The sequence below is a fragment of the Ctenopharyngodon idella genome, chromosome 1 (genome assembly GCF_019924925.1).
Source record: "Ctenopharyngodon idella isolate HZGC_01 chromosome 1, HZGC01, whole genome shotgun sequence".
Classification (NCBI taxonomy): domain Eukaryota; kingdom Metazoa; phylum Chordata; class Actinopteri; order Cypriniformes; family Xenocyprididae; genus Ctenopharyngodon; species Ctenopharyngodon idella.
In genome coordinates this window covers 35,147,627-35,159,242 of record NC_067220.1, presented here as the reverse complement: position 1 = coordinate 35,159,242, position 11,616 = coordinate 35,147,627, and the positions used below count along the sequence as shown (strand labels likewise).

At 35.6% G+C, this 11,616-nt stretch overlaps 1 protein-coding gene across 1 annotated transcript in view; it reads left to right on the top strand.

Moving 5' to 3' along the window:
• The first annotated feature begins 236 nt into the window (after positions 1-236).
• ctnna2 (catenin (cadherin-associated protein), alpha 2) overlaps positions 237-11,616 on the top strand; it is a 455,639-nt gene continuing 444,259 nt past the window's right edge. The window contains exon 1 of the mRNA XM_051898161.1: positions 237-516. The gene's annotated coding sequence lies outside the window, so the exon portion shown is untranslated. The remainder of the gene's footprint in view (positions 517-11,616) is intronic.

The following is an 11,616-nucleotide window of genomic DNA, read 5'->3' as shown; positions in this document are numbered from 1 at the left end:
GCCTTCCATAAACACAGTAGGCCTGTTTACTAAGAAGCGGTTAAAACACCATGGTAAACTCCCAGTAAGCATACATCACTGAGAACGCGCTCCATCCTCCAGCTGAGCATCACTATTTGACAAAGATGCGCAGCACCATCTTCGCCCCGCCTATCCCAGGCTGCGCTCTTTCTCGCCGCGTTCACTGCGCAGGCGCATTAGAGAGCCTCCGCGCGGCTCACTATTTAGCAAGGAGGGAGCGCGCATACTCAGCACCTGTCGTGTTTGTGGCTGGGGATTCGGTGGGAGGGGTCATTATTTGGCAGGGAGCGGCAGAGAGACGAGCATTTCCTAGATACCCACAGCAACGCGTGGATTCATTCTGCTTCCATCACTTCAGAGGCGAGCCGGCGGATTTTTTGGGGGTTGTTTCAACTTACTGGCCAGGTTTGGAAAGCCGTCCGTTTGGAAATAAATCAAACCATCGTTTTTTCTCGGAAGTGTTTTGTTCCTGCACCGGGGCTGTCATCACTGAAGGTAAGATCAATGGAAGCCACTTTGGAACAAGAACCCGTTATTAGATGTGTCAGAAAGGCGAGGCTTGTGCGTTTTAGCCTTATTGCGCTGATTATCAGAAGTCAAATAGGGGGAAAAAAAATATCAGATGTCAGATGAAAGACACATAGGTAAATTCCCTGAAGCTATTGTCTAATGCATCCCTCAGCTGTATAAATACAGTTATTCCAGCACCGAGGTGATGGCCAGTGCCTCCCATCTGCAGCCTGCTAGCATACCGGCTAACCAGCCCATATTATGTTAAATAATGGTTTGATTTTAACAGAATAATTGCAGAATATTGTCCGCGTGATGACGGGCGTTGTTTTGCATACGCATGGTGTATTGTAATAATATAAAACCATTGGTTCGTCTAACTGCGGTCTGTAGACACCTTCTCTCCTCCTTGCCGGAGCGCCTCCCGTCTTTAATGTCCCGTTATTCTTTGTCTGCAATTACTATTGTGCTCTATTTTACATTTAAATGATAGGCGGAAGAGGCTTTTAGGATCTGAATATTTATAACAATCAAATAGTAAAGTTTTGTAAAATGATACAACTTTGGGCTTCATGACATTGAGATATTTTGCCGGTTCTTGCTGGATGAAGCCAAGTGTTGGAAAATTAACTTTCCATTTAGCTGTTATAGAATGAGATTTGCGCCCTGGAATCGATTTTCAGGGGATTTTCTTTTTACATTTTATGAGGACTTTTTTTTTTTTCTGCTTAAAAAAAAAACAAAAAAAAAAACACCCAAAACAAAACAGTACACATGTCATCGTTTTATGTTATGTCAAATACTCCAATTGCAGGGTGCCAGTTGGCGGTGGTCTGGGTGTTTGTGGGAGGTGTTTCAGACCCCGCTTATTTAGCTTTGATTCCCCGTAGGTAGTCAAACAAAAGGTAGAGTTTTTATTTCTTCCTATAAAGTTTAAATTTAGGTTTCAAAATTATATTAATTTTTATTAGTAATGAGAAAAGTATTTACAAATCAAAGCGCATATTTTCACTTTTTGCCAAATCGACACAAATAGACACTAAACGTATTTACGTTTAGCTAACTGTGCTAGCGGCGTAAATGACAGTCAATAGAAATTTTGGTGAGTTACCTTTACATTTAAATTGAACCTACAGACGTTTAAATGTGATTTTAAAAGATGCATTTCTTTAAAATAGTCAACTCACTGAAAGTCGTTGAATAATTCACACGCTGTTATCGCAATTCACTGACCTAAATCAGTTAGGCCAACATAAAAACATAAACCTATGACTAAATTTGATTAAATTGAACAAATGTAACACATTTTTTTTTTTTTTTTTTTTTTTTTTTAAAAAGAGGAATTCGCATGTTAAGTGTATGGAAGATTTTGTCATGTTTTGGAGGCATTATTGCTTTGAGCCCTGCTTAATTTCCGACCCTAACGTAAACTGTTTAGTATATGATTATTGCTATCACGATACAATATTTAAGTTATATGCAGTGAAAAAAGTAGTTGTAAATTTGAACACTGTATGCCAGGGCATATATAGCGATTTCGTATTTGCAGTAGGGCTGTGCGATATTGAATAAAAATGCGATATGCGATACCTTGTTAAATAATGCGATATTCGATATGCGATACAATAATGCTTTAAGTGTGTAAAATCAATTTAAATTATATTTAAAAGTATTTAAAAACTGAAAATTATATAACCAATATATATGTTTCACATTCTTCTGAAAGTGACCAGAATTGTTTTAGCAATAAAAAAGACAAACATTAGTGCAAACAAACAAAAAATGTATGCCAGTATTTATACCAAAAACCCTTTGCTCAATAATATATAGTTATATCAACCTAAATCTTAACATCAAGAACATCCAGGTAAACAAAAACACCTGAAACTAGGGGTGGACGATTAGTTATTTTTGTTATTTTAATTTATCTTTGTTTATCTTCCTTGCTAAAATCTTAACTCGTTTGCTTTGGTTTGCATAGAATAATCATACATTCTTTAAAGTTCTGCCATTAACCCATGTATCCCATGTATATTCCACTAAGTGATTTTACTCCAAGGATAAGCTCAATGAAACAAACTGCAAGTTTAAAGTGGGGTTAAATTGATTAGCATGCTTTGTGTGTGGAAGTTGCATAATACTAATCTTAAACAAAAGGTACATGATTGTCTATATATAATAATATGTGTTTGTAAGAGTACTTGTAAGCATTAAATTCCCCTCACTCAGACAAGAAAACATTTTAAATTTCCTCACAGTCAGTGCTGCATTGTAACACCCTATCTATATTGTTGGCGACACCACAAACTTGAATGTTCCTATTCTAATCAATGAAGCTGACTACTGTTTAGACAGCCTTGATCATGATGGCAGTTTTTATTCGCTCACTTGCAGTGTAGATGTAAGTTTCCATGCGGTAACAGTAGCCGTAAGCAGAAACCAAATGGGTGTGAAAGGGCAACAGAGAGGCTGCATTTAGAAGTCAAGCATTTGATTGACAGGGAGGTGTGCAGCACTATTACAGTCTCCACAATCGTGTCAGGGGTTTTTCTCAGCACTGTAAGTCAACCTGTTAGTCAAAGAGGTCACATGCTTTCTGTTTTCATGTAATATGACACTGATGTTTTAAATCATTTTATATGCACAGTATTTATCATGTTTCATATACAGCAGTTTCAGCAGCAATTTCCTAAATTCACACTAAAACAAATACATTTTAATTCTGCCCAAATGGACTGGCATTGCACAGAAATAATGTTCTTTATAGTGAGTACCAGGAGAGAAGATTTGCCCTGTGTCAGCTCTTTGGGACGCCCTGTGTGCGTGATCTCAGTGAATCTGGTCGCTATGGTGTCTCCAGGCTGAGGTGACGGGCTCTGTTTGCAAGACAAACACCCAGCTAGACGGCAAGGCCTTCCGATGTGAAGGCGTGCTCACTGCACTGAATGACAGGAAAAATCCTAGTGTTCATTGTTCAGACTATTGATTTTAATATGTGCAAACATCTATTCAGATCTTGTCTTCTTGTGAAACCACACTAGATGATTATTTGTATGTCTGTCTGCATGTACATGCATCCATCCCTTTATCTGCAGTATATAAATCAAGTCCTAAAAAGTATGGTTGTGCATTAGCTTTTGAACAAAGTAACAAACTAATTGTCTTTTTCAAGCATTTCACACAAAAGAAGTTTGTTAGATTTTTAAATGAATCAATAGGTATGTTGTTCAAAATTAAATTTTAAGCATCAGAACTGTTTGAAGATGTTTCTTAAGCACAATAAGCATATTAAAATGGTTTCTGAAGGATCATCTGACACTGAACGCTGGAGTAATAATGCTGAAAATTAAAATATATTACAATTAAAACAGTTCTTTTAAAGTGTAATAATGTTTCTCAATATTATTGCATTTTTGATCAAATTCAGCCTTGGTGAGCATAAGAGAATTCTTTCATAAACATTAAAATTCTTACCAACACCAAACTTTTGAACAGAATCTAAGTGTCAAAATACCCTTTGGGGGTCCTGACAGTATATATCCTCCACACATTTTCAGGAGAAAAAACTTTCCAGACCTGTTTTTTTGTTAATTTTAAACAGATTTGAAAAAGTAAACATTTGTTTAGATTTAATCATCAGCATTTCTTTGCCGTTTCAGAACAATTCATTAAGTTAATTGCTTTTCTGTTTGTGAATCTGCTTATAAATGTGCCCATAAAGTGGTTTTCAGACTGAGATAAGCCTTTAAATAAAGAGGTAAAATTGCCTTTGAAACTTTCATTGTCACAGTTAAAAGTTATGAGTGCTTTTCCAATGATGCAGAAATAAAGACTGAAAGAAATAGCTGTGAAGTTCAAGATGTACAATGTTGAAATGAGGTTTGTTTTTTGTGATCTATGGTTATATTTTTTTTTTTTAGATTAAGAGATATTTATATTGTATTAGCTCGGGCATTCACCACAGACAATATGCAAATTTCATGAATACTCCCACTTTGCTGACATGCTGAACTCATGAGCTTATGCATTGTACTCTGGCTAATGTGACTAATGTGGAAAGACTTGAAATACCCATTTACATCAATGTTAATGTGCCCAAGTGCATTTTGAGATGCCTACTGGGATAAAGATGTAGCTTTTGTTCACAGAAGTTCCTCATCAGGTTCCATGTAGAAGTTGTTCTTTGTACTGATCTTGATTAGTTTCTCATTAATTTATAAAAGAGGAAGCATTAAACTGATGTCAGGCGACAGTAACATTGTTCTCGATTTCCACGTTCAAACAATTAATTTTGAGCATTGTCATCCAGCATTGCATTTTTGCTCAACATCCTTAAATGCTATCATTTAGATACCAGTATTCCTAGTTTAGATTTATTTTTCTATGTGGTCCTATGTCAACTTCTTAATATTTGCAGAAGTTTTTAATGGAAAAAGTCAGTTTTTTTTTTTTTTGGCTTTGCGACACAAATGTAGCCACCAACGCATTACATGAGCAGCACTTGTTGGCAGTTGAGATTGGTCTTCCGAGAGCCATATTGTTGGAGAATTTCAGAAAAGCATGCTGGTGGTGGATCAGTGCAAAAGGGCAGTGTCTACCTGGAGATACAGTTGCTTTTTAAAAGTCTGCATTGTAAGTAGTGATTAGCATTTTCTGAGAGGAAAACTGCGGTATACTGTCTGTATTTTTCTGAGAGATGCTGAGCAAAAAGCCACGTCTCTGATGTTTTCGTTTGCAAACAGCGGCGCCTTTGAGTTTGGAGACGGTGCGAGCAACTGCCTGCAGCGCTCCAGAACTAACTGAACCAGTGATGCCGCAAGATATAACTTAAGCAACACAAACAAATCACAATTTATGAGATATTGCAAGCAGCACTGGATACACAAAGCATGTTAGAAAGTTTTTTTTTAAGTTTGACACTTTTATTTAGCTTTATCTTCTTCAGAATTCAGTTTGTGAAAAGAAAAGTTATTTCTCCAAGCACTTTACCAAAAAAAAAAAAAAAGCTGCTGTTTTTTAATCTGACCAGTTTTGTTGTAGCGTCTCCCTGAAGACTTTTAAAGGGCACTAGTAAACCTATAAAATTTTCTTTCTGTATGTATGACTGTAATAAGTCAACAGAAGCTTTCTGAGACTGTATCAGTTCCTCCTCCTCTTTTTTCTTTCATCTATTCCTCCTGCTTTCCTAAGTTCCCTTCTTCCTATCCTAACAAGAGAACAGCATCTCACTGTAGGGTATGGAGGAATCATTGAACGAGTCATCTCCTTCCTTGCCTTGCAATCTCCCCCTCTTTCCCTTCTCGTTTCTCCCTTTTCTGTATCTTTAACTTTTGTTGTTTATCTCTTCTGCACTAATGTTAGATCTGTATAAAAATGTTTTATATATATATATATATTATTCAATAATATTTATTAATATTACACATTGTATGTAGACAGAAGAAAAGTTAAGAATTTGTCATGTATTTGGTGTCCAAATTCAGACCATCAAATCATCATTCTCAAAGTCATTGTACATTTTTAAACTCCAAGGGAAATGATTCAAAAAGGTCCGCACACTCTATCAATGAAGAAAAACAAACAAAAATTGGGAGATAAAACCACTGCTTTATTGGCAAATGTTTCGGTCACATATGACCTTTCTCAGTGCCAAGTTTAAACTGATATTTACATTATATTAAAGGATTAGTTCACCCAAAAATGAAATTTCTGTCATTATGTACTCACCCTCATGTCGTTCCAAACCCATGAGACCTTCGTTCAGCTTCAGAACACAAATTAAGATATTTTTGATGAAATCCAAGAGTTTTTTATCCCCCATAGAAAGCAATGAAATTACCACATTCAAGGTCCAGAAAAGTAGTAAAGACATTGTTAAAATAGTCCTTGTCACTACAGTGGTTTAACCTTAATGTTATGAAGCGACGAGAATACTTTTTGTGCGCTGGCCGGCTCCTGCATCAGCAGCACATGCATGCTGCTCACATGAACAGCATCGGCCAATACTGAGTCGACGTTCTGACGTAGAACCTGGAAGCGCTGAATGTAAACAGCGTAAGAGACTGACAGGAGAGAGAAGAAATTGTTGAATAAAAATGGTTATTTTTGTTTTTGTTTTTGCAGACAAAAAGTATTCTCAACCCTTCATAACATTAAGATTGAACCACTGTAGTCACGTTGACTATTTTAACAATGTTTTTACTACTTTTCTGGACCTTGAATGTGGAAATTATTGCTTTCTATGGGGGATAAAAAAAAACTCTCGGATTTAATCAAAAATATCTAAATTTGTGTTCCGAAGATGAACGAAGGTCTTACGGGTGTGAAACAACATGAGGGTGAGTAATGACATAAATTACATTTTTTGATTGAACTAACCCTTTAACTTTTTTTTTTTTTTTTTTTTTTATAGTTTAAGAGATAATATAACTGTGATCTTATTTTGCCATACACTCTTAAAATGGTTCTTAAAGGTTCTTTATTGATGGTTTCATGAAGAACCTTTAACATCCATGGAACCTTTCCATTGCACAAAAGGTTCTTCATGGTGAAAAAAGGTTCTACAGATTATTAAAATGTTCTTCAAACTAAGAAAAAAAAAAGTTCTTTAAAGAACTGGTTGCTGAAAGGTTCTTTGGGAAACTCAGAATGGTTCTTATATGGCAGTGCTGCGAAAACTCCTTTTTGGAACCTTTATTTTAAGTGTACAAATCCTTTTTAAATTTACAAAAATACTGATACAACACCATGGTACAGTAATTGTGACATTCTTTTAAACTGTTACTTACAAATTTTTCGGTTTGTCCAAATCTTACTTTCTCTCAGTTTCTCTCTTTTTTTCTCTCTCTTTTTTTTTTTGGACATTTCTTTCTCTGTTTGACTCTATTTCATTCTCTTTTTTGTACATTCAAGACCAGAGAGACCTGCACCAGTCTGTCTCCTGCCCCACAATGCACCAGGCCACTGTCCTCAAGCATTAACTCTAGTATTGTTCACATGGATCATGGCATTTTTAGAGGGTTGCACTGACTAGTTGATTGGTTTAGCCACTAGTTAATGAATTTGGAAAACATTGTCGACACTGAAAGATGAAAAAACGGTGTTGGTCTGGTGGTCTTTTCTGTATGCTGTGGACATTCATTTCCAGAATAAAATGCACTGATTATCAGATTTTTTGCTTCAAGTCAGTCTGGCTACTTAAGATGATGCTAGCCCTAGTTTCCCCTCTCTACACATTTTCTTTACCTTACTTTCTCTTCATTTTCTCCCCATGCTTTCAGCACCCCTGAGGGAAATTCTACAGCACAAATACTTCCACAGTGTGTGTAGGAACACAGTATATTATACTGAGCTGGCCTCCATTGTCTTTTAGATATGTCCTCTTCCTCCAGCTCTCATTTTTTTCTTCTTCTAATACTTCCCTGACCTTCTATCTTTGTGATTTTCAACATTAATTAACTTTCTTAATTAACTTTGGTTACCTAAGCCAAAATCTATCATGGGGTCAATGAATGTTTTAGCTCCACCATTAGCTTTTGAAGCACTCAGGTACAGATCAAGTAAAGTGACCAGTCTTCGTACTTCAGGGTGTTTTAGTCAAGCTGAGCCCATTTACCTCCTTTTGAGGTGTCAGCAGTCGCAGCATTGGACAGATGGTAACTCCCCCTTCCTGGCTGGCTTGAGTTCTATTACTGAGGGAAATCAATAGGACTGTAGAACTCACCGTGACCTGTAATTTAAGAATATCTATAAAACTGCTCGCTTTAAACTGTTCAGTTATTATTAGGATTCCTCTCTGATGGGCGATTGTCATTTTGACCACAAGCACAATTGATTTCTGGCCGTGAAATCAAGTTGTGGCATACAAACAATATCAGCTACTTCCAAATCAAATTTTTAGACATGTGCTTTTTATGCTCGGTATGCTGGGAAATTCAGCACCGTTAATGAAATCAACAATCCTATTTCGTGTCTGAATATTAATCTTCAAAATAGATCATTTTTCTCTTTGGCATCTTCATGCAATATGTCTATAATTAAAACCAAGGACAGATCTCATTCACTGGTGTGTTAAAGAGATTCACTAAACTGCACAGACATATAACAAACTTAAATGTATTGTTTTAAATGACAAAAATATCATACTTTTGCATACTGTAACGTTTGCCCTATATTTCAGTTCTTCTGTCATATAACAGCTTTGAGTAAGGAACAGAGCAAAAGTTATTCAATGAAAATTTTAACATCTGCCCTAGCTTTTATTGGTACATTTGTGAGATTTCAGCAGTGTCTGATTCATAACCAAATTGTTCTTTTGAGTCGGATCTTTTAAATGAATCATTACTCTAGTTTACAAAGCCTGTCAGAATGATTTGTTTATGAGTCAGAATCAATTTTCAAATCAATTCAATGATTCGGTGACTCAGAATCAAATCAATGATTCACTTATCTGGTCTTTCTTACTGGAAAGGAGATTATTAGAGAATAATGAAATTTCAGCTTGTTAGGCAGTGTTCAGTGCAGACCACTTTTATGGTGCTTTTGAGTCCGTTTTGAAGTTCGAAAGCTCCAGGCCCTATTAATAATTATTGCATGGAAAAGAGCTACCAGTACAAAATTCCTACTTTCGTGTTCCACGGACGAAAGAAAGTCAAATGGGTTTGGAACAACATGAGGATGAGTAAATTAAAGATTTGTCATTTTGTGTGAATTAATCCTTGAACAGTTTTCCTCACAAATACTGAAATTAGCTGTCAGCGCTCATTTACCTTTCCCAGAAATATTTGGCTAAAACTTTATTAGCTTCAGCTCCAAAGGCAATTGCTGCTGAGAGTAATTTGACTCTTGCTGCTGTTGTCGGTTTGTTTTGCAATGAAATGCTATAAAAAGTTGGAATTCTTGTGCACGTCATTTGTCACCGGAGAGCAATAAAGCGAGAAATTCCCTCATCCATTTAGCTCAAACCTGTTTGTTATCTCTATGCCTTTTCAAGACACGACGAAATAACCAATATTTGGAGCACAAGCTAATAACAGGCATCTAAAATGGAAAGTGCTTTCCCTGCTCTTTAATAACGAGTCTTTTCCTAAAGAAATAGTTTACCTGAAGTCTGTACAGCATACAGCATACTTGAATTGGGACACCATGAGAATAAATAATGACAGTTTTCATTTTTTCTTCTTTCAAATTTCTAATGGTTGGAGCCACTTAGCAGTTAGCACTCATGCTAAGCCTTGGTGCTCATTTGGCTGACAAGTTTTTTGGACATTTAAGTTTTTTTTTTTGTGTGTGTGTGTGTGTGTTTGGTATGATGTGTTTTTGGGTCATTGACAAATAAGGTTTTTAAAAGTGTAAAAAAAAACATAATGGAGATATAATTAATTTTGAAGTTTTATTAAGTGTTAACAATGAGATTGTGTTTTTTTTTTAATAATCAATTAACACTGCTTTTGTAATTTTTTACAAGATGGACAAAATTTGTCACCAAAAAGTCATTCGGTTTAACCAACATTTCAGTTTTACCGAATGACGATATTTTCAAACAATGCTAACAGGCTGATATCTAGCTAGCTAGCTAGTTAGCTTGTTAGCTAGCTAACAAAAGAACAATCAAACATTTTATATTTAGTACAAGTTTTTAAAATTTTACAACATTTTCCATGTATTATAGCGGTTGTACCGAATGACCTGACGTTTCTGGAAATGCGTATGAGCAAGTGAAAACATGAATTTTTCAAATAGTTAAAAGAGAGTTAGTTACTTTGCTTCACGACCATGTGGTTCTTTGCAGCTGGTAAAGACTAGAACTGACTACGGCCACTGGACATGCGCACATCAATATTGCGTCATTTTATATTTATTTATTTCATTTAATAACTGTATTTGCAGTATTGTAAGGGTAGGTTTAGGGTTGGGGGTAGGTGTAGTCAGTAATAAAACACAATCTGATAAGTAGCTAAATAATTTACTGTTATTTTATTGTGAAATTTTGCCTCACTTCCGGCCGTTGCTGTATCCCTTCTAGATACAACCTTTGCAGGTGTCTGAATGATGTTACATCCTGTCACATGATATTGACCACATGACTTAATCAAAAAATGGTCCCTTTATATTGGTTACTCCGAATGACATCAATGAAATTCATTTTTCTGGACATTCTTTCTCATAACAAAGCAACGACTTCTACACATAATTTTAATACCATTTTGCACTATGTTGATATATGATGTTATAAAATCATGCAGAATAAAAAATATATACATTTATTACATTTTAAGATATTTTAATCACAAATGAAATGGCTGTATTGGCCTTTGGACGGTTAAACCGAATGACCTTTTGACACTTCAAAATATTTAAAATACCTTTATATGTAGCAAAATATAATTAAAACCTTTTGGATTCAATAAAAGAGATCTAGTTGTACTACCATACTTTGGATGTTATATCTTTGTTTATTATTATTATTAAGGCCTTTGGACAAAAAAATGACCCGTCACGTCATTGACCCTTTTGTGTTTTGGTGATTTATGAAGTAGCCTAACTGAACACTTTTTGACTATTACCATAGTACTATAAACTAAGTGGAAAGCCCAAAATATACTTCATTTTTATGCGTATGCTAGAGTATACATACAGTGCGCATGAGTCATGACATAAATTTCATCATCAGCATGCGTGTAGCCAGATTTTTCTTAATGTATGTTTGAAGTGTAGTTTTAATTGTGTCAAAATTTACATAGTTGGAGCCACTTAGCAGTAAGCACTCATGCTAACATGTTGAATGCTCATTTGTGTGGCACAAGTTTGAGTTTTTTGGACATTTAAGTAGTTTCTTTTTGTTTGTGTATGATGTGTGATTTATGAAGTAATTGATCACTTTTGACCGTAGTAGTAAGCACTGAGTGGAAAGCCCAATACCTCATTTATTTGACAAGTTGGTAACACTGGCCTAGGCCATTGTTTCATGGTCGATAAAGAAACAGAGGAGACAGAACGCCAACAACAACAAACTACTTGTGACTGCAAAAAACAAAACCAAAAAAAAAAACAGACACCAATGTTGACAGGCACTTGTGTGAGGGA